Below are 21,653 nucleotides of genomic sequence, written 5' to 3'. Positions count from 1 at the left end.
CCTGGAAAAGAGAATGGCAACCCACTACAGTGTTCTTGCCCGGAGAAGCCCCGTGGACAGAGGAGCCGGGTGGGCTACAAAAAGTCAGACCTGACTGAGCCACTAAACACGCAGCACACGTGCTCGGTCAACGACTGCGGTAACCACCCCACTCCTCTGTACCCCACCTTCTGCTATCCATGCCTTGTTCTACACCGCATTTAACGGTGACTCTGTCCTTTGAGTCGTTCAGGTCAACAACCTGACTCCTTTCACTCCTCTCAGATGTAACACTCAGTCTAGCAGAACATCCTGTTTAAAGGTCTGACCTCTACAACAGACCCAGCATCCAACCTCCACAACTCCTGAGGTGTTGCCATCCTTCTGCAAACTATCATTTCATATTCAGATTTGAAAAAACAATAGGCTAATTAACTTTCTCCTTGCTTCCATCCTTGTGTGCTATCCTTAAATTTCAAAACTGCAGACAGAATGACCCATCCTAAAACATTAATCAGATCTTGCCATTCCCCTACTGAAAAACCTATGGTGATTCTTCATATCACTCAGAGTGAACACCAAAACCTGCACAGTGGTCCAAATGGATGCAAAACTCCTAAACATATTTTTAGAAAACTGAATTTAATGGTATATGGATTAAAAAATACATGATGATTAAGTAAATGTCTTGGTTTACCAGACATCAAGACTCATTACAAAGTCATGGTAGTTAAAATAGTTGCTACTGATATAAAAAAAAAAAAAAGACAAATACACTAATTTAAAAAGTACACAGAGTTCCAAATACATGAGAGTCTGGTATTGTTGAAAACTGTTAAAAAAAAGTCTGAGGTTTTATGCCACTTGCAAGTTCACAAGTTAGCCTGCCATAATTGCAAGATTACTGGCAGAACTTGAGATCTCTAGTTCAAAAATAAAAGACACTTTATTGCTTATACTGATAGCAATAGCTAGATAATCTGCATTTGTGCTGGTTTCCTGGGTCCCAATTCCTATAGACTGACATGTAGAAATCTGGATGATGCCTGCATACACAGTGAGTTAAGTGACAAGAGAGGAACTCCTAGCTTAAGAAAACCAGATCTTCATAATGGTCAATAAGCCTACTGTCCATTGCCCCAGAGGGAGATATCTTTATTATACTGGGTAGTATATGTATATGTATGTCTGTGTATATATATATATATATATATATATATATATATATATGGGTTTCCCTGGTGGCTCAGATGGCAAAGAATCTGCCTGCAATGTGGGAGACTTCGGTTTGATCCCTGGGTTGGAAAGATCACCTGGAGAAGGGCATGGCAACCCATTTTAGTATTCTTGCCTGGAGAATCCCCATGGAGAGAGGAGCCTGGTGGGCTACAGTCCATGGGGTAGCAAAGAGTTGGACATGACTGAGCAACTAAGCACACACACACATGTGTGTGTGTATATGTATAAAACAAATCTATTCTTTGCTCTGCATGGAGTTACCATCTTGATTTCTGATGATTACTATTCAAATATCCTCAAAAAAATAATTGAAAGCAAAATCTATCATAGCCTCTGATCACAAGATGTGAAGAAATGCAAGAGCCACATGAAGAATTGTCTCCCAATGGTTTATGGTAGTCAGGATCACAAATCATTGGAGAACAGGATAAATTATTTAGTAAATTATCTTCAGAATAGTAACTTCCTGTGCAGAAAAAAAAAAATAGAGTTCTTACCTCGTCTTTCTGTAAAAATAAATTCCAGTGATTCAAAAACCTAGGTGTGAAAATCCAGGCTAAAAACTAATAAAAATAAAGGTAGTTTTTTGTTTTCATTTTTGTTTTACTTTGGCATCATAAATTATTTCTTAAGTAAGACCTCAGAAGTCCAAACCATAAGGGGAGAAACAAATGGATCTATATCAGGATTGTGTTCATCAAAGTGTACCATTAAGATCCTTAGCAGATGCATAACAATTTGGGGGGAAAGACTTTGGCAAAATCTAAAACCAGCAAATGATTAATAAGTAAATTGTTCAAGTAATTCCTGCAAATTAGCCAGAAAAAGAAAAGAAAACAAACTAGAAAATGAGCAAAGGCTATGAACAGGGGATTTACCAGAGAAACCCAAAAGGCTAATGAATTTCTGAAGAGATGCTCAAAATGATAAGAAAGAGCAGAAATGCCCACTGGAGTGACGTACCACTTTATACCTGGCAAACATGAGAAAGTTGGAAAACATGAGACAGTTCTGTGCAAATGTAGAACGGATACCCTCGTGCACAGCTGTAGGAACTTTGCCGTTTGGAGAGTAATATAGATATTCTAAGAGATATTTAGGTATTTACACCCTGTGATCCTGCAATCCCGCTCCTGGGTATAGATCTTGGAGAAAGCCACATACATGTCCACAAAGAAACATGTCCTGCAACTCCACATGTCACCCCTCTCTGCTCGCCTTCCTCTCAGTGATTGTAAGATGCTGCTCAAGCCTGATCCCCTCAAAGCTTTCTCCACTACCATGATGGAACCTGAGCCCCTCCCCCATGATTCCACCCCACTCTTGGCTGCATTCTGTCTACATGCTCACCACATTGTATATTTGCAGTTGCACTAGGTGATATTTGGGCTTCCCTGGAGGCTCAGATGGTAACGAATCTCCCACAGGGAGACCTGGGTTCGATCCCTGGGTTGGGAAGATCCCCTGGAAAAGAGAATGGCAACCCACTCCAGTATTCTTGCCTGGAGAATGCCATGGACAGAGGAGCCTGGCAAGCTATAGTCCATGGGGTCACAGAGCCAGACACAGCTGAGCAACTAACACATATACACGCACATAGGGGCCATCTGCATCTCCCATTAGGCTGGGAGTTCCCTCAACAGTACTGACTGTATTTTATTCACCCTGTGTCTACAGCACCTAGCACTATTCCTGGCACAGAGTAAGCAGTCAGCTGGGTGGAATGAGGAAATTCATAAAGCACAGGGCCTGGATCTGGTTCCCGGGATTTGTAAGGCAGAACTCCATCCTGGTGTTCAGATTCCACCCTGAGTACAGTTATCTCGGCTCTTCTGATAAGGGTGGGGGAGAACTGCTTCAATCTGGGGATTCCTGGATATCGGCAGGAACGTCATGTGCCACTCCGGGTGTATCCTTCTGGGGTGGGTCTGCTAATGGCCTGTGTCATTTTGAAGGAGAAGACGTCTGCCACGCCAGGATGTGATATGTACTCAGCACAGCTGGTGTTTGTCAGCCACAGGCCTCTTGGTCTCACTCAACTTCAACCCTCCCCTCCTCCCCACTCCGTGCTCAAGAATGTGAGGCCTGGCTCCCTCTGGGCTCCAAAAATGCCTCAGGCTGGGTCCTGTGAAATCTTAACCTTTCCTCCCACCTCTATCCCCTCGGCATCACCCACCTTCATCGTAAAATAATTTACGCAAGTAGAAAGGGGAAAAAAAATCCGGTGCAGAAATACCACATGCAGAACAACACCACGAAAGCTCTGTAATGCCCTGAATGCTGTGCTGGGGCCATTTGGAAGATACATTAGCTAGATAAGTATTAACAGAAGGACCAATCACAGAAACGTTACCCAAACCACCACCTTTTATTAAGCCTCCAGGAGAACTTAAAACCAGTCCATTACTCTGACGTCTGGGATGGGTCTGGTTGGTTTTTTCCCCCCAGCCAAAGCAAAAAAAGGGACACTGATTAACCAGAGCTACAAGTGAGGGTCATCACCTTCATGTCGGAACCTGGGGTGCAGGGGAGCTTGACTGCCAGCTGATACTCAGTCGAGCCTTGTGTCAGTCACCTTCTAGGGATCCAGAGGGAGGGGAGACTGTTTAATATTACCTTTGCCCACATCTTGTCTTTCTTCAGCAACCAGGACACTCAACAGACAGTAAGACTTGAATGTTAACCCTGCTCCTAATTTGCTGAGTGACCTTAGCTGGTCACTGGAACTCTTTGGATCTCAGGCTTTTCATCTACAAAAAGGGAAGTGTGCCTGGATCCCTGAAAAGTCTTTCGGGAAAGATGGTCCAGATCACCAAGTGTGGGCTTCAGGGAGGCAGACTGACAGGCCCGTAGCTCTCCCAGCTCCTAGCTGGGTGGTTTGGGGGAATTAGGTCTCAGTTTTTTCATCTGTAAGATGGGGATCGTAGAACAGACCTCCTGAGTTGTCTGTAGATCAAATAAGACTTTAATGGAAAGGATGCAAAACAATCCCCAGAGCACAATAAAAGCTCAAAAAATATTAGTAGTTATTATTATTATTTTTAGCATTTACTTTTTTGGCCATGCCAAGTGGCATGCAGGGATCTTAATTCCCCAACCAGGGATTAAACTGATGCCCCTGCTCAGAGTCCTAACCGCTGGACCACCAGGGAACTCCCATAGTAGTTATTATTATTCTCACTTAGCTTCTGTGGTAGGGAGCCTCTAAAATGGACCTCAGTGATCCTCACCTCCTGGTGTTCACACCCTTATGTAATGCTAGCGCCTTGAGTATGGGCTGGACTTCACAAACTTTTCTTAATGGAGAGAAGACAGCAGAAGTCAAGGGATGTCACACCCAAGACAAGGTTATAAAAAGACTACATTTTCCATCTCGCACATCTTTTCTTGCTCTCTCACTCACTCCCTCTGAAGGGCCTCTCTGTGGCGAAGCCCATGCAGCAAGACATTGAGGGCAGCCTTGAGCCCAGGGCCAGTGAAGAGACTGAGCCCTCCCATCCAACAACCCCCAAGGAAATGGGCCTTCCCAACAACCACTGGAGTGTTTCCACAAGAGGGGCCTCCTCAATCAAGCCTTGAGATGATGGAGACCCTAGCCTCCAGTGAGAAGCCCTGAGTAGAGGACACGGTGAAGCCATGTCTGGATACCAGACCCACAGAAACTGTGGGACAACCTAGTTTATTGTTTTAAGCCACTCAATTTGGGATAATTTATGACACAGCAGTGGGTACCTAAATGCAAGCTCCTTACAGCTCTAACACAAAGGCTCTCTGAAGCAAGTCCAAAACTGAGCTTATTTCTAAGACATCTGTGGACACCCAATGAGAACTGTGGTCTATCAGTAAGGAAGCACCCACAGAGCTCCTCCTACATGCAAAGGCAAGGCACCTGAAAGGCAAGGATACGTCTTCACCCTTATGTCTGTAAGGCAGAAACACTATGTAACTCTACAACATTTACTGTATCTCTATGGTGGAAAAGCTATATAATTGTACAGCATCTATTTTATCTATATGGCAGAAATGCTATGTAACGCTGTAACATCTGTTGATTCTGTATAGAAGGACTGTCTACTCTGCTGTCACACTGGTAACCTGAAATCAGCTATGGTTAGAGGATGACACCACTGCCTTCCCCGACAGAAATCAGCAAATGCTACAAATCAAGACATTGCTGATGGTGGGGAGGTATTGTTTGTTTGACTGCTGTATTTTTTTTTTTTTTCCTTTTGAAAGCAATGTTAAACATTTACCAGCACACCACTGAAGTCAACCCTTTGTGGTTATCATTCTAAGAATTCAAAGGGAAATCAAAATAATCTTTCCAACTTGATGAAGACAGAAAACTTGGTACATGGGCTGCAGGCAATGAGGTCTCTCTCAGTTCTTTCTACCTCTATATTCCACAGTGCTATAGAAATTTCAGAACTTGGATGCAAGTGAGAACCCTGTCTTTGGAGTAACATAGATCTGGGTTCAAATTCTGCTCTGACTCTCCCTAGCTGATGGCTGGGTCTGGGGCATCTCTTAGACCTCAGATTCTGGTCACATTTCAGATGACATGAGAACAACAAGGCATGTTTTAAATGCAGCAGACCAGAGAGAACTTTCAGGCTGGTTTTTAAATTTTTTATTTCGGTTTTATTTTTTTAACACCGAGGAAGCACCGTGGCAGTTGCAGGAAAGACCCTGTACAAAATGGAGTTAGGGGCACACGGGGCAGTGGGGTGAGGAATCTTTCAAAGTTGAAAACCTGCTGGTCCTTGTTAAAAAGAACAGAACAGCATTCTCCCTTCCCCCAGGGCCCTGTGGGTTTGACCCTCCTCCTCCAGAACCCCTGGTTTTATTTTATAATCTAACTCGGCTGCAAACTCTCTAGCTATGAGGCTGACTTTTTACAGCCACGACTGGGGAATGACTTCATCTCCATGAATTTATGGGTCACAGCAGAGGATGGAGCAGAGGTATGTGAAGGGGGAAATCGCAGCCAAACCCGCCACCCGCCCCGGCCCCCACCGCCCCGTCGTGATGGTTTTCCCAGCCTCGGCCTTACAAAGCCTGATCGTGCTCTGCTCCACTACGAGCAGTAGTGCTAGGCAGGAACCTCTGCCACCTCCTGGCATGTTCCATGGAATCTCAGCAGGAGAACAAGGTGCGTGGCTGACTAAACTTGTTTAAAAAACTAGAGGGGATGAGCAAGGGCCCTCCAAGGCCGCTTCTGACACTGAAGGATGGAGCCTGACTGAGGTGAGGATGACAGTTTTGAAAATGGCTGGTGCTTGAGACGTGACTTGCCGGCACCATCTGCCCTTAGCCAGAGCCCTTCATCCGGGACATCCAGCCTTGTGGCTTCAGAGGTACCAACTGTGTCCTCTGGATGCAATGCCGACGCGTGGGCCTGGCCACACTGCAGGTGCCAGGCTACCTTCTGATCCAGCCATCTCACTAGAACGGGGCTCCCAGAACAGCCCCTGCAGTCTGGCTTTTGTGCCTTCCCATCTAGGAAGCTAGTTCTTGTGTCCGGAGCCCCCTCTCTCCTCCCGATCTCCTGGTCAGAAGCAGATTTCACGTTCATTTCTCTGCAGCTCCCTCCTCCCCTCTGTCTCTAGTGCCTGGTACAGAGCTGGCGCTCAGAGAGCCTCATCGCACAAATCAGCAAAAACACAGTCAGTCCTGAAATCTGACACAGCTGATGGGAGTCCTGAGCAGGGCTGAGACCAGGGGGAGGTAAGCAAGGCAAAATTTAGGGAGTCTCTCATCTTTGGGGATGAGTGCAATACCTGAAATGGAGAAGGCAATGGCACCCCACTCCAGTACTCTTGCCTGGAAAATCCCATGGATGGAGGAGCCTGGTGGGCTGCAGTCCATGGGGTCGCTAGGAGTCGGACACGAGTAAGCGACTTCATTTTCACTTTTCACTTTCATGCATTGGAGAAGGAAATGGCAACCCACTCCAGTGTTCTTGCCTGGAGAATCCCAGGGATGGGGGAGCCTGGTGGGCTGCCGTCTATGGGGTCGCACAGAGTCGGACACGACTGAAGCGACTTAGCAGCAGCAGTCCATGAACTTGAACTTACTCTGAAGAGCTGCAGGGCTATGGGGGAGTCTGGGCTCAGGAAAACCAAGCTCAAAACCCTGCTGGAACTCTGGGATTTGGGAGTGAGTGAAAGTCATGCAGTCATGTCCGACTCCTCACGATCTCATGGACTGTACATTCCATGGAATTCTCCAGGCCAGAATACTGGAATGGGTAGCCTTTCCCTTCTCCAGGGGATCTTCCTAACCCAGGGATTGAATCCAGGTCTCCTGCATCGCAGGCATATTCTTTACCAGCTGAGCCACAAGGGAAGCATGATAATCCTTCTGAGCTTGGTTCTCTCTCTGTTCAATGACATATAAACCCATCCTTCCCTCCCCAGGGAGGGCAAGTGAGTGAACACGCCCTGTGTGAGAGGGGAACTTAGAAAGGTTTTACTGTGGGATATGACCTTTGACAGGAGCCAGGAGCTGTGACTGGCCTTGGTGGGCCAAATATTAGGAAGCCAGAGTCTTCATCCTCCAAGGTGTCCACAAGAAGGGCAGTCAGGCGGGCAGAACTGTTGTTCTCACCCTACGTAATGGGGGCTTCAAGATGTGTACATAGCCGGCAGAGAGGGAGAGGGTGGGGTCCTGCTGGAAAAGGGGGTGAATTGTCATAAGAAGGTTTGATTAAGGCCATTCCCCTGCCGGAATGACTGGTGAGCTGGGGGTTGAACTTTAAGGGGGAGGTTTTCAGATGGACAAGGAGAAACAGTGTCGCAGGTAGGGACCAACACATGCAAAAGGGTATGGACATGAAAGTTTTGTGTCGACCTGAAAGGTGGGCTGTTTAGGGGAGGAGGTGAAGATAGATGAAGGAGGAGCTGATGAATTAGATAAAGGATTGTTCAACTTCCTCCTTTAAAATTTACACTAGGCAGTGACTGTGTATACATGTGGGTGTCTGAGCACATGGTGGGGAGGTTGGGGCAGTAAAGAGAGTCTGACTTTGTGAAGAACTGGGTGGGGTACCACGTGGAAAGGGAGCTGTGGGCTGCACAGGGGAGTCCTGAGGGTTCTTCTGCTGGCGTGGCTTGGAGGAAAACTTGCTCACTGGGACCAATGAGTCCAAAGTCCTCAGGCTCACTCTCAAGGGGATTAGAGTAAGAATTTCCCCAGGTCTGCGGTCCCCAGAGGCCTGGGCCAGCTGCGAGGCAGGGCTTGAGGGTTCTCTTGGCGTGGGATTGAGTCACCGCTAATTCAAGTTCAGAGCTCCATTCCCCACTGCAGGCCGGCGCCTTGGGGGCTCAATGAGCCTCGAAGGTCAGGCTCTGGTTACTTTGCTACATCCCCCCACATCCTTCACCCACTTCCTATCAGCCTGACATCTCGTCAGCAGCGCCAACAGAGAACCTCACCCCTGCAGGCAGCCCCTCTGCTTAGGCTGGGAACCGCTTTCCAGTTCCCCTGCCTGCTCACCCCGGGAACCTGCTTCTCCCTCTCAAAACACCTCACATGCCTTCTCCGCCTTCCCCATCCCTTCGGAATAATCATTTAAAGAAAACCACACTGCTTTCTTTCTTTAGTCCCGTTGAGATCTGAGCGCTCCTCGCCCCTGGCGGATTTGATGAGTCTTCCTCCCCTCCCGCCTACTGTCTGGGAAATTGGAATCATACTCTAACCTGTAACGAGATTAATGTTCTAAAGACAAGCGTGTATCTCAGAGTGGGACTGGGGCTGCTGGTCTTTGATAATCTATTCTACTCATTTGGTTCCATCGCTAATAGTTAGCCGTGGATTCTGTGATGACTACAATACACATTAATCAAAGGCACGTTATGCTCAGAGTTGAAAATAACACTTCCCTTTCTTCTCTGTTGCAGAAAAAAATATATATTAAAATAATAAAATAAAAAATGTCTCTCTATTCAACAACCAGGAGAAAGGTATTTAGATCTGCAGAAAGCAAGCAATGAGCCTCTTTTTGAGAGCTGCTTCTGGAAACAATGAGAAATTATCATAAAAATGCTGTGGTGGTCAGATAAGAACAAGGCTGGGGATCAGGGTGGAAGACAGTGTCCATAACAAACATCAGATTCTCAGAAGAGATTCTGATGCCTCCCCTCAAGTTGTCAGAAATTCCTGGATCAACAATCTTCAAGGTTCTTCCCAGCATTAACAAGGTCTGATCTTATATTTAACCAGCCCTAGAGGATCTCCTGGAGAAGGAAATGGCAACCTACTCCTGTGTTCTTGCCTGGAGAATCCAGGGACGGGGAGCCTGATGGGCTGCTGTCTAAGGGGTCGCACAGAGTCGGACACGACTGAAGCGACTTAGCAGCAGCAGCAGCAGAGGATCTCCACTCACATATCCAAAAAAGGTCAACTGGACATTTGGCCAGTTAGTCATCAAATGAAAGATACCAAGTACTGATTCTGTCCACTCCCCTTTCAGGCCTGGAGCCATTCACAATGACAGGCAAACATGTGCCAAGAGGGAAGGAAGGAGTCAGGTCATAAGGGAAGATGCCCTTTAAGATTTGGGTTCAGAGGACTTGAGTTGGGTACCAGCTTGGCTGCTGATGCACAGAATCCCATCACCTTTCTGAGGATCAGTGTTGTCATCTCAGTGTTGGGAATAAGAGTGCTTACTAACAAAGGTGATGGCAGCAATGGGTGTAAAGTAATCCATAGGGTAGAACATGCCATATAAACATGAGGTATTGTTCCACCTGGAGGCGAGCAGTGTGGTACCAGGTTTCAGCACGGCGCCTGGAGTCAGAGGGCTGAGTTTTGGCAGCTAACTGTCCCCTGAGCTCTGGTGGCTAACTCTGTCCCTTGTTGCCACTTTGACCTTGAGCCAGTTATTTCACTCATTTTTTTCATATTTAGACTGAGATAATAATAGTACCTACCTCTTAAGTTTATGAGGGCCATTAAATCAGTGAAATACCTAAGCCAGTTAGATGATGCCTGGACACAGCAAGCTCCATATAAGTGTTTGGGGCTTCCCAGGTGGCACGAGTGGTAAAGAATCTGCCTGCCAATGCAGGAGATGTAAGAGATGTGGGTTCAATCCTTGGGTCAGGAAGATCCCCTGGAGGAGGTCATGGCAGCCCACTCCAGTATTCTTGCCTGGAGAATCCCTTGGACAGAGGAGCCTGGCAGGCTATGGTTCACAGGGTTGCAAAGAGTCGGACATGATTGAAGTAACTTATCACCCATGCATATGTGTTTGCTATCATCACTGCTTAAAATCTGCAGTAGAATAAAAAAAATTAGCACATATGCACACCTGGGGGTCATAAAGCCATTTTGTTACAGCAGGAACCGCATCTGCCTGGCTCAGTGTCTATCCCCAGTGCTTAGCGTGATGTTAGAATACAGGTGCTGAATAAAAACCAAGGAATACATGAACATCACATGTGACTCAGACCTTCCTGGCAGCCAGGGCAAGGAGGGAAACATCCTGAGTCACATAATTCCCACTTACTGAGAAGAGGAAAGACCTACATCTCCTCTTCAGTGAATATTAACTCCTTCCTAGTAACGATTTTTAAAAAGGATGTATTGAATAGGTCTTGGGTTAAGGACTGCCAAGCACTCTAATAGATCAAGACTTCCATCACAGTTAACCAAAAGATACAGAAATGTCCTTTATTGGACCTTGGCTGACAGCTGAACCACAATATTAAAGTATATCTTGGAGCAAGACCTAAATAAGTAAGGTTGGGAGAGGCAGCTTCTTTGGCCATCTTCTTCACACAAGAATCGAAATTAAGCGTTCTTAGAGTCTTATACCTCTTAAAGAATATGATTAAAAACAACAACAACTAAGACTCTCTCTCCCTAGCAAAAAGTACCTGTACCCAGCTGTGGGCTGGTTCCCAGATCTCCTAGATCTCTCTATTAACCCTCTAGGCATCTATGAAGTGTAGACAAGAATCACTTAGAAGAGTGGGTGGAGAGACTGCCCTGGAGATACCACGTGTGAAAACGGGCTTTCAGTCGCTCGGCAATTAGAAGCGCAGGCCTTGGTTCTCCATTGTTTCAGTTGGGCTCAGAGCCAGGTGTTGGCTCCTGGCTGATCTCCTTGGCAAGAGGCTAGAGTGTGGATAGCTCCTATTGTTGATTGAAGGACAGTCCAAATAATTTTGGTCTAAATAGGGAAGTAGTTCAGACGCCTTCTTTTTACCACTTCTCAGGGAGTTAGGTCAGGGGGGTAACCACATGATGTACCTGCATTCTCAAGAAGCAGCGATGGGTGGTTTTCACCAGCTGTTGGCACCCGGAAGCAAGGCAAAGCCTCTTTAAGAGCAAGACGATACCTCATGGTCACGAGCCTCGGCCCCAAGAGCCATGCCCTAGGGTCACCAGGCCCTTTCTGGCAGCAGTGACGTCTTTTTTCTTTTTTTAAATTTGTTGGGATTATAGTTGATTTATAATGTTATGTTACTTTCTACTGTGCCACAAAATGAATCAGTTATACATATACATATATCCACTCTTTTTAAGATTCTTTTCCTACACGGGTCATTACAGTGTTGAGCAGAGTTTCCTGTGTGATATGGTAGGTCCTTATTAGTTATCTATATTATATATGGTAGTGTGTATATGTAATTCCCAATCTCCCAGTTTTTCCTCACCCCCTTTCCCCCACTAGTAACCATAAGATTGTTTTATACACCTGTGACTCTATTTCTGTTTTGTAAATAAGTTCATTTGTACCATCTTTTTACTTTCTACACATAAGTGACACCAAATAATATTTGTTCTTCTCTGTCTGATTTACTTCAAGCAGTATGACAATCGCTATGATCATCCATGTTGCTGCAAATGGCATTTTTTGTTCTTTTATATGGCTGAGCTATATTCCACTGTATGTGGTACATATACTGTTGTTGTTGTTGTTCCATTGCTGTCATACCCAACTCTTTCAACTCCTGGTGGACTGCAGTCCACTGGGCTTCTCTGTCCATGGAATTCTTCAGGCAAGAATACTGGAGTGGATTTCCATGCCTTTCTCCAGGGAATCTTCCCAACCCAGGGATGGAATCCAAGTCTCCTGCATTGCAGGTGGATTCTTTGCTGTCTGAGCCACAAGGGAAGCCATATATATGTATATGTGTGTGTATATATATGTGTGTGTATATGTGTGTGTATATATGTGTGTGTGTATATGCACACACACACATATATATATACACTGTATATGTTTTTATATACATATACAGTGTATGTGTGTATATATATGTGTATGTGTAGATGTATATATATCTACACAGTGGAATATTACTCAGCAGTGCCTCCTGATATCCTCACCAGAGAAAGGGAGGAAGCTGCCTCCAGGTCCCTGGGTAGATTTTCCTGATGAGAAAACTGCTACCTCTCATGTGGATGTAGGGCTTTGAACAACCAAAAATGAAGAGCAACCTGGATGTGGGGTACATTTCCTGCCACTCTTTCTGACCAACATGAGACAGTACAAGAAAACTGCTTTGGATCCTTTGCAGAACACTGAAGGATTTTGGCTACCAGAAGCAAAGTGCCCACGTGGAGGTGCAGAATGCCCTCTGCCCAACATGTGCACAAACACTCTCCTCCTGTGCTCCAACGTTACACTCACCCACACGGCCACTTTGTGCCTTTGAATGTGGCGTTGCTTCCACCACGTGCCCTCCCCTTTCTCAGAGAGATGGCACATTTCTCACTCTTTGCAACCCCCTCACATTTGATCTAAGGGGGTATCCCGGCACAGAGTCCCGTAACACAGCCTGCATTGCTGACCAAGGAGGACCATGCTGTTCTGTTGGAGCCGGTCCTTCATCCAGGACATAGGGACACAGGGTGGACCCATGAGGAGTTCTCCTGTGGACGGTACTCACCAGCACAGGCTAGTGCTCAGGGCCATGTCCTACACAGGCTTCAGCAGCAGCGTTCATTACGAGCCCCGCTCATGCAGTCTCGCAGCGCTTTCCCATCCTTTAACTTTGTCCATCGTCATCTCAATTCGTGAGAATGACATTTGCATGATACTGAAGCCGAGTCATCTAAAGGGAAGCAAGTTGTCCAAGGCCACAGGGAGAAGCAGCAGTAGGATCCAAGCCCTCAGCCCGCTGCTCACACGGCCCCCCTAGAGCACCGAGTCCTGTACCCTGAACCCAGGACCCTGAGGAAGGACTACATGAGGAGAGGCGGGTTCCCAAGGGGGATAGTTTGCATTTTCCAACTGCCTGCATGTTACCAGAGGGAGATTTTGTGACAGCCTCATTAACACCCTTCCTACTCACAAACAGCATTGCTGCAGCAAATCTCAAATGCATATACAATGATCAGCCCTACCAGGGAGGTGTGATTGGGCCAACCAGTCAGCGACAGTGTTATGACATGACTCCCCTCACAGGAGACATCCCTTTTCACCATGAGCGGCTGAAGACAGTGGAGCCCACTGGAGGAACCTGGGAATATCCTCCAGAGAAGAGAAACCATGGAGCAGGCTGGGATGCGCTTGTCTTACAGAATGAATGGGCCAGAGGATGGAGGACTACTCAGACCTCTGTGCCTATTAAAAAATCCCAACCTCAATTTGGAAAAGCCAGAGCAAACTTGCATGGCCACCTACAGAGGTCTCTGCTCTGCCGAGAGGCTGTTGGTTTCTTTACGAACCTGAGCAGATTGATTTTGGCAACAGTGTCTGGAGGAACGGGAACTCAGCTTTGGGTTGGAGGGTCAATGTTTATCTATCAACCTATATTGGGTTCAGCATGAAATTTTTTATTACCTACCACCTTGGCTGATATTTAACAAGGCATGTGTTGAATCTGGGAACCAAGTTAAACCACCTCTAATGTTTTGGCCCAGACCCGTATTTAAAGAAATCTGATGGGCTAAACATTACATTACAATCCCTTATATGTGTTAGGAGATTTCAAGGCTGCAAACCATTTTCCTATCCCTGCTCTCTTTTAATTCTGAAGGCAACCCTGTGTGTTAATCAGAGCATGGGTTTTACATACCAACAGGATGAGAAAACAAAGGTGCAGAAAGAGAAGTGATGTGCTGAAAGTCACAGAGTAACTGGAAGAAATAACAGAACTTGCACATCCAGGACTTCTTTTGCAAATCGTCTTTCTACTGGAAGTCTATCCAGTGATAAATGACATTGAGAGTCAAGCTGCAACAGGACAGTTCCAGGGGATGTGTGGAGGGATGAGTGTGATTGTGTCCAGCCTGGCCCTGCCTCCCAGGTCCTGGAAGTGCTGGGGACTGCAGGAGATGAGCACCCCTCATATCTCCTAGTCCCAGCGAGTGGTCCAGTGCCGTCTTGCCTCCCTTAGACTCCCTGCCCAGCCTAGAGCCTGGGTTGCGCTGGGGGAGGTGGTGTGCGGTGCTGACCAGTGCTGCCCCCTTGGGAGGTCTATCTCTTAAAGCAAAGGTTTGCAGACTTCTTGCATAGGTCAGAGTCTGCCAACTGTCTAATTCTAATATCACCCCAGTTATCTTTCATACACAAGAACAGTGTGCTTCCTAGTGTTTTAAATATTACCTGTGTATTCTTTATGGAGCTGCACAAGTACCTTGGGAAGGCAGCAGTGTAGGGATTCTAATTCCCACTGGGGCAAGTCACAGATAGTCAGGGTGCAAATAGCCAAATAGCCAGGTCGTCCCTGGAATCCCCTGCTGGTCACAGTTTGGATTTGGCCAGCTGCCTTCCTGCCCACCCCTTTATCCAGCAAGCGTTTACTTTCGAATGTAACTAACCACCTGTGATCACCAGGAGAGAAGACAGAAGCTGGTAATGAGGCTTCCTGCTTTCTGATGTAATATATGCCTCATCCTACCATCCTCCCTCTCACTCCCCTTCCTAGGGGCTATGACAGGCATATGCAGGATACAGGAGGGCCAGCATCAGGCCTGGGGGTGGAAATCTCCTTTATATGGACAGGCAAGCCGTCCCCACTCCACTAGCCACCTTCCGTGTCACTTTTCTCTAACAACTTGACTGGACTATGCTGCTTAGACCAGAGGGCCAGCGTGAGGCATCCTACTTCCTTCCCCCTGAACCAAAGATGGATACATCTGCAGCTCATCATCCCATCTGACCTCCTGGCATCCAGCCATGGGCTGGAAAGCAAGAACAGAGAACAAGGCTAGGTACTGGGACTGCTCTGTGCTGACACTGTGTCAGTGAGCAAAGCAGCTACTCTGTGGGGCCAGAGAGGAAAAGATGGCATTCCCCACAAGGTGCAAACTGCTAATACACATGACCCTGCCCATTAGGAAACACAACCAGGGACAGCTGTGGACTGTAGCCAACTGTAGTCAGAACAACCCTCCCATCCATCATCATTACGCCTCCCTCACCACCCGTGAGACTTTTGAAGGAGAAAGTGAATGCAGAAGTTCCCCTCTCCACCAGCTGAGACACCAGAGTACAATTAAACATGGACGGAACCTACCAGTCATCTAGAGTACCTAAGGTTTCCTGGGGCAGGAGCCAGTATCATTAGCCGAGTCCAAAGGAATATGGAGCACGAAGGTTAGAAAGTGCAGGTCAATTGTTCCTGGCAGGTACAGCCTATTGACTTGTCTTTCTTGTTTATCACATCTGGGTTTGGAGAAATAACAGCCAGATGTTCAGAAAATTTTCCTCTTTCTTTATAAAGTAAAACAATATACTGTGGTCAGGGGTGAATTTGTGTGTGTTTAAAAGCTTATGCTGTTGGTTCCATAAATGTGGAAAAGATGTTATGTCCTATACGATTACACTCAGGACCATTAACAAAGTCCAAAGCAGTAAAGGGTGGAAGAGGACTTGCACTCCCCACCCAGCACTTTGCTTTTCCTCCTTACTCTTTTCTTCTCTCCCCCTGCCTTTCCTATCTTGGTCCCCATATTGTCTCTGCCTGTCTTCCCAAGCTGCATTATATGAAATCTTTCAACAAAGGTTACTTGAGTTTCAGTCTCGGCTCAGCCATCAAGCAGCTGGGTGACCCTGGACAAGCTCTGGCCACCATCAGATTCTCCTTCATTTCCAAAGTAAAAAGCAAAATGTTGTCTGTCCACAGCACTGGCTTTCCAGGTCATTCCAAAGACATTATATTCCAAAGGTCTACTCATCAGTGTGAGATCCCATGCATTGCTTCAGTGGCTCAACAAGCATTTATCAAGCATTTATTTGCAGTGGGCATTATTCTAAGATGAAAGGGACATCAAGCAAGAATCATGGTCATGAGAAAAGTTAACTGTTTCTTTTTCCAGAAATAAAGTCTCTCTGGGAATGTCATTCTTCTGCCTAAGATCCTGAATTGGCTTTCCACTGCCCAAGGACTAGAGATGGAGACAGGAACCAGTTCCAGGAAGTCACCTGCTTCCTCTCACTTCTGCCTTGAGCCAGGTTTTTGCTCACCAGCTGTCCCACGAGGACCTCTTCCGGGTGCCATGCTTCTCTGTGCCTGTGCTTTGGGCTCTTCGTGCTGGCCACCCCTCTGCTGTCGGCTTACATGTCAGGCCTTCTCCTCTACTCGCTGAGAGCACCTGATGGCAGAGTTCATACACCAGAGGGAGAGGAGCTGCGTCTGTCCTGCCTGCCTCCACTTCCCCATCACGCCTGGCACATACCTACTGGTCCTCACGCAACCTTTCATGGAATGACACCTGGCGGTTGATCTGTTATTGCTGTTCAGTTGGTAAGTCATGTTCAACTCTTTGCAACCCCATGGACTGTAGCTGCCAGGCTCCTCCGTCTATGGGATTCTTCAGGCAACAATACTGGAGTGGGATGCCATTTCCTCCTCCAGGGGATCTTCCCTATGCTACAGATGATCGAGGCCATGTCATCGGCATTGCAGGTAGATTCTTTATCACTGAGCCACCAGGGAAGGTGGTTGATCTAGAGGTCCCTTATTATCTCCTTTAGGTCTGTTTCATTTGGGGGAGAGAGTTTCATGCACAGGGCCCTAGAGCAGGAAGGGCCATGTGACCCCCAGCCTAGGGGAAAGAGTCATCCCCCGTGGCTTAGAGAAGGGCCCGCACCACCGCCCGAGCACAATCCTTGAACTTGGGCTGAACCCTGCTCGGGAGCATCATCCTGGGAAAAGAAACTGCATTTGCATCGATTCTCTGCACAGCCATTCTCTTTAGGGCTATACATTGTTCCTTCTTGACACGGGGCCTGGGGAGCCGCGGAGCCCCCCTTATTCTCTATGTAAATACCGGCTTCTTGAAAGATATTTATTGGCCTGCAGAAAAGATGCGGGGGAATTTTGCTCTCTAGGTGAGTGATAAAAAAGAGCAGTGAGCGGATATGTTCGCCAGCTTATTTACCACAAATCTCTTATTTATGGCCTCATAACCTCCTGATGGCCTGGTACTCTCCCCCCACACCTGGTTTTCTTCCCAGATGGAGAAAGTGCTGAGCTGAGGACTATTTGTCCATGGCTCCTCTCTGCTGCTAGTTTCAACAGCTGGAGCCGGACCAATTGATCTCCCCGTGATTGCATGGTTGATGAGGTCTGCAGGATGAATCCCGTGCTGTGAAGCGTGTTGCGTTTGTGATGGCCACAAACCCAGTGACTAGGGTCCAGCCCACAGTTCTACTCGATGAGCACTCACTGAACACCTACTGTGCCCTGTTCAGTGCATGACGCCAGGGACGGGAAGGAAAATGACCTCGGTTTCCTTTCCTTGGGGCCCTGTCTCCAGTCTTCTCCCAGCCAGGCACTGCACTGGGTGCTCTGCATGTGTTATACTCAATCCATCCTCTGAACAACCCTGCAGGGATGCAGCGTGTCTCCAATCCAAACATCACAGCCTCCGGAAGTCAGTCTCACTCCATCTCTCAGAATGACAGCATCTCCGAGACCCCTAACAGGGTGTCCTCCCACCTAGGCAGCCCAGGCTTTGGAGACAGTGCCCCCGCCCAACGGGTCTTCCCATTTCCGGGCTCTGCACCTGCCCCTGCCCCTGCCTCTGCCCTGGTCCAGTTCCCATCACGCCAGGCTGGCGTTACTGCCACGTAGGCCCCCTGGCTTGGATGCTCAGCTCCTGGTTGGCCCTTCCTTTTGGGTCCCTAGGTGGTCTTTTCAAAAAGCACTGGCCAGGTCACTCCACTGCTAAAATCCTTATATGAATCCTTATGACCCATAGGACAACATCCAAGCCCTTGAAGTGAATCCAAGCAAACTTTGGATGAGCAGACCCACCTCTGGCAAGGGCTCTCGCTGGCTCTCCAGCTCCGGGCCTTCTGGATCATTTGGGTTCTCTGACCCTGCCTCACCTCTTCTCACCTCTATGCCTGTGCCGTGTTAGGCCTTTATCCTGAATGCCTCTCTTCTCTCCTCCTCCCCAGCTAGCCACCTTCCACTCAGACTTCAGGACTCATTTCCAAGCCACCTCCTTTGGAAGCCTTCTTAGATAACCTTCCTGCAGATGGTCACGTGCCCATGTTAGTTTCCTGGGGCTGCCGTAACAAAGTGCCACAAGCCAGTGGCTTAAGACAACATAAATGTCTTCTTTCACACTCCAGGAGCCCAGAAGCTCAGTATCAAAGTATGGACAGGATTGGATCCTGCTGGAGGCTCTGAAGCAGCATCTATCCCTTGCCTCTGTTCTAGTCCCTTCTAGTGGCTGCCAGCAATCCATGGCATTCCTCGACTTGCAGGCGCGTCACTCCAGTCTCTGCCTCTGTCATCACATGGCCTCCTTCTCTGTGCCTGTGTCTTTCCTTCATGACGTGTGTCATGAGATTTAGGGCATACCCAGATAGTCCAGGGTGCTCTGATTGCAAGGCTTCTAATTTAATTACATGGGCAAACACCCTCTTTCCAAAAGATCACATTCATAGTACAGGGACTAGGATCTGGTCATGTCTTTTGTGGGTCACTATTCAACCCACTGGGCTTCCCTGGTGGTTCGGTGGTAAAGAATCTGCCTGACAATGCCCAAAACACAGGTTTGATCTCTGGGTAAGGAAGATCCCCTGGAGAAGGAAATGGCAACCGACTCCAGTATTCTTGCCTGGAGAATCTCATGGACAGAGGAGCCTGGCAGACTACAGTCCCTGGGGTCTCAAAGAGTAGGACATGACTCAGCAGCTGAGCAAGGGCACGTTCAACCTATTATAAGTCCCTTCTTCTGCATTGCCTTCATGCCTGAGCAAGACTCCTACCAGGCTTTCGCCTCACTTGGGTATGTGTTTGTAGCTTAGTTCCCCGGCAGCAGTGAGCTGTCCTGTGGGCAGAGACCTTCCTTTCTGCATCTCCAGCACCTGGCTCCTGGCTTGACCCAAGGATACACATAAACAATGAATGGATGAGTTGGGTATTGTCTCCCTATTGTACTGATGAGAGGAACAGAGCCTTGTGGCAAGGAATAACATGGGCCTAAGGCCATGGAATGAGTGACGGCAGAGCTGGAAATATGTTACCAGGATCTTGGTCTGGAACTCTTTCCTTGGCACCAACTACTCTGCCCCAGCTGGGAGCAGAGCCACCCTTAAAAAATCTCTTATCCCCATTGCTTAGGGAATGAAAAAGATCTCCATCTCCGCCTCCTGTCAAAAGGCTTCCTCCCATGTCCCTGTCCCTTTGATCTCCCCCTCCCCCACTTCATGTGCCCACTCCTCCCTAATCAGAAACACATGCTCATTGGACCCTGACTGTTTGTGAAGGAAAGTATTTCCTCAGTTGGTGGATTTCCTGAAGGTCTTCGGGTCCCCCAGATCCAGAGTCCAGTGGGAATAGGTTCTAGGGTTCAGTCTGTGCTTAGACCAGCAAGCTGGGAGGCCAGTATTGTGGAGGCCAGAGTCTCCAATGGAAAAAGCTCCTGGAAGGATAAGAGACCCTCACAGGAGTTGAATCTCCACTATGTGCCTCTAAATCCCAAACAGAGGGACTTTCTTCACTGCACACAAGCTCTGCAAATAGTGAGAATGACTGCATTTCACAGACGAGAAGCCTAGGGAGCAGAAATGCAGGCAAGGACAAGACAGAAGCAGGTTGGATCCCTAGGTGGACCCACTCAGACAACCCCACCCTCTTCCCACTGGGCCCCTCAACTACCCCATGCCCACCAGGAACCCTTCTGATGGGAAGAAGCAGGTCTTTTCCAGAGACACTGGCTAGGTCACCAGCTCAGACATCACCCCCATAGGGAGAAAAGATCCCCCAAATACACCCACTACAGCTTTCCTTTCTGACCCATTATGGCCCAGCAAAGTCCCCTATCTGCTCTGCAAACACAAGAAAATTTGCCCATGGGACAGTGAGTGCCGGTCCTTCCCCAGTCCGCTCCCTCCACAGGGTTTTCTCTGGTTTGCTGGAAGCTGTCTCTTTCAGATTCCATGAAGGTCCCCCCTTGCTCTCTAGGAAGCGAGTGAGTTCCCTGGAGTCAGGTCAGTCGAGGAGCAGCAAAGACGCACCCTGAGCAGCATGGCTCCATCTCTGACTGTCTGGGTGTCCCTGGGGAGACCACTCAACTTCTTTCAACAGTTTCCTTAACAGGGAACAACAGGAAAATACCACCTGCTTCTCAAGAGTCTTATGACAAGTAAATGGAATAATGTTTGTAAATGGATGGGTCCTACTGTGTGCCAGCTGACCCTGGAAGCACTCAGCACACACTATCCCAGTTAATCCTCCAGTGACCCTCTGACGAGATGCTTTGCTAACACCCCATCTTACAGGTGATGAAACAGAGGTACAGAGAGGTACAGGACTTGTCCAAGCATGTGCAGCCCTTAAGTAGCAAGGCAGGAACTATGCTATCTTGCCTCCCCTCTCAATATACGTTTCTTACTTTCCTCTTAACCAGGTGCCTAGCACTGTCCTTTTGAGCATAAACCATTTTTCAAGTGCACAGTCTGGGTCAAGTACAGAGGATGCGAAAATGAATATGACATGGCTGCATATTCCCCTCACAGAGAGGGGGATAGGCACGAATGGATAATTACAGTCCTGTGTAGGATATGTGGGGGGCAGCGCGGGCATAAGGGGGTGAGCACAGAACAGGGAGCACTGTCTCCACATCGATGGGTCGCATGCAGCAGGGGCAGGAGGTGCCTGGAGCTGCTAATCCTGATTTGAGAGAAGAAGAACTAGGAGAGATGAGCTGGGTGATAGGCTTGGCAGACCAAGTTAGGATATTCCAGGCAGAGGGCCCTGAGTAAGCAAAGGAACTGAGCCATCAAACAGCCTGCTGAGTGCACAGAATGACAAGGAGCTAGGTGTGCCCGGAATACTGAGAGCCAGGCAGAGACCGAGGAGGGAGTGGATGGATGGAGATGCAGGCTGCGCTGGTGATGGAGGGGCTGTAGCACAGGTCTAAGGGTGTCAACCACGTGCTGCAGGCAAGGAGGAGTGAAAGAAAGGTTTAAGGCAAAGAGGGACGTGGTCCAATTTGCATCTCCAAAGGACTAT

Source organism: Muntiacus reevesi, chromosome 2, assembly GCF_963930625.1.
Source record: "Muntiacus reevesi chromosome 2, mMunRee1.1, whole genome shotgun sequence".
NCBI lineage: Eukaryota > Metazoa > Chordata > Mammalia > Artiodactyla > Cervidae > Muntiacus > Muntiacus reevesi.
This window is presented reverse-complemented; position numbering follows the sequence as displayed.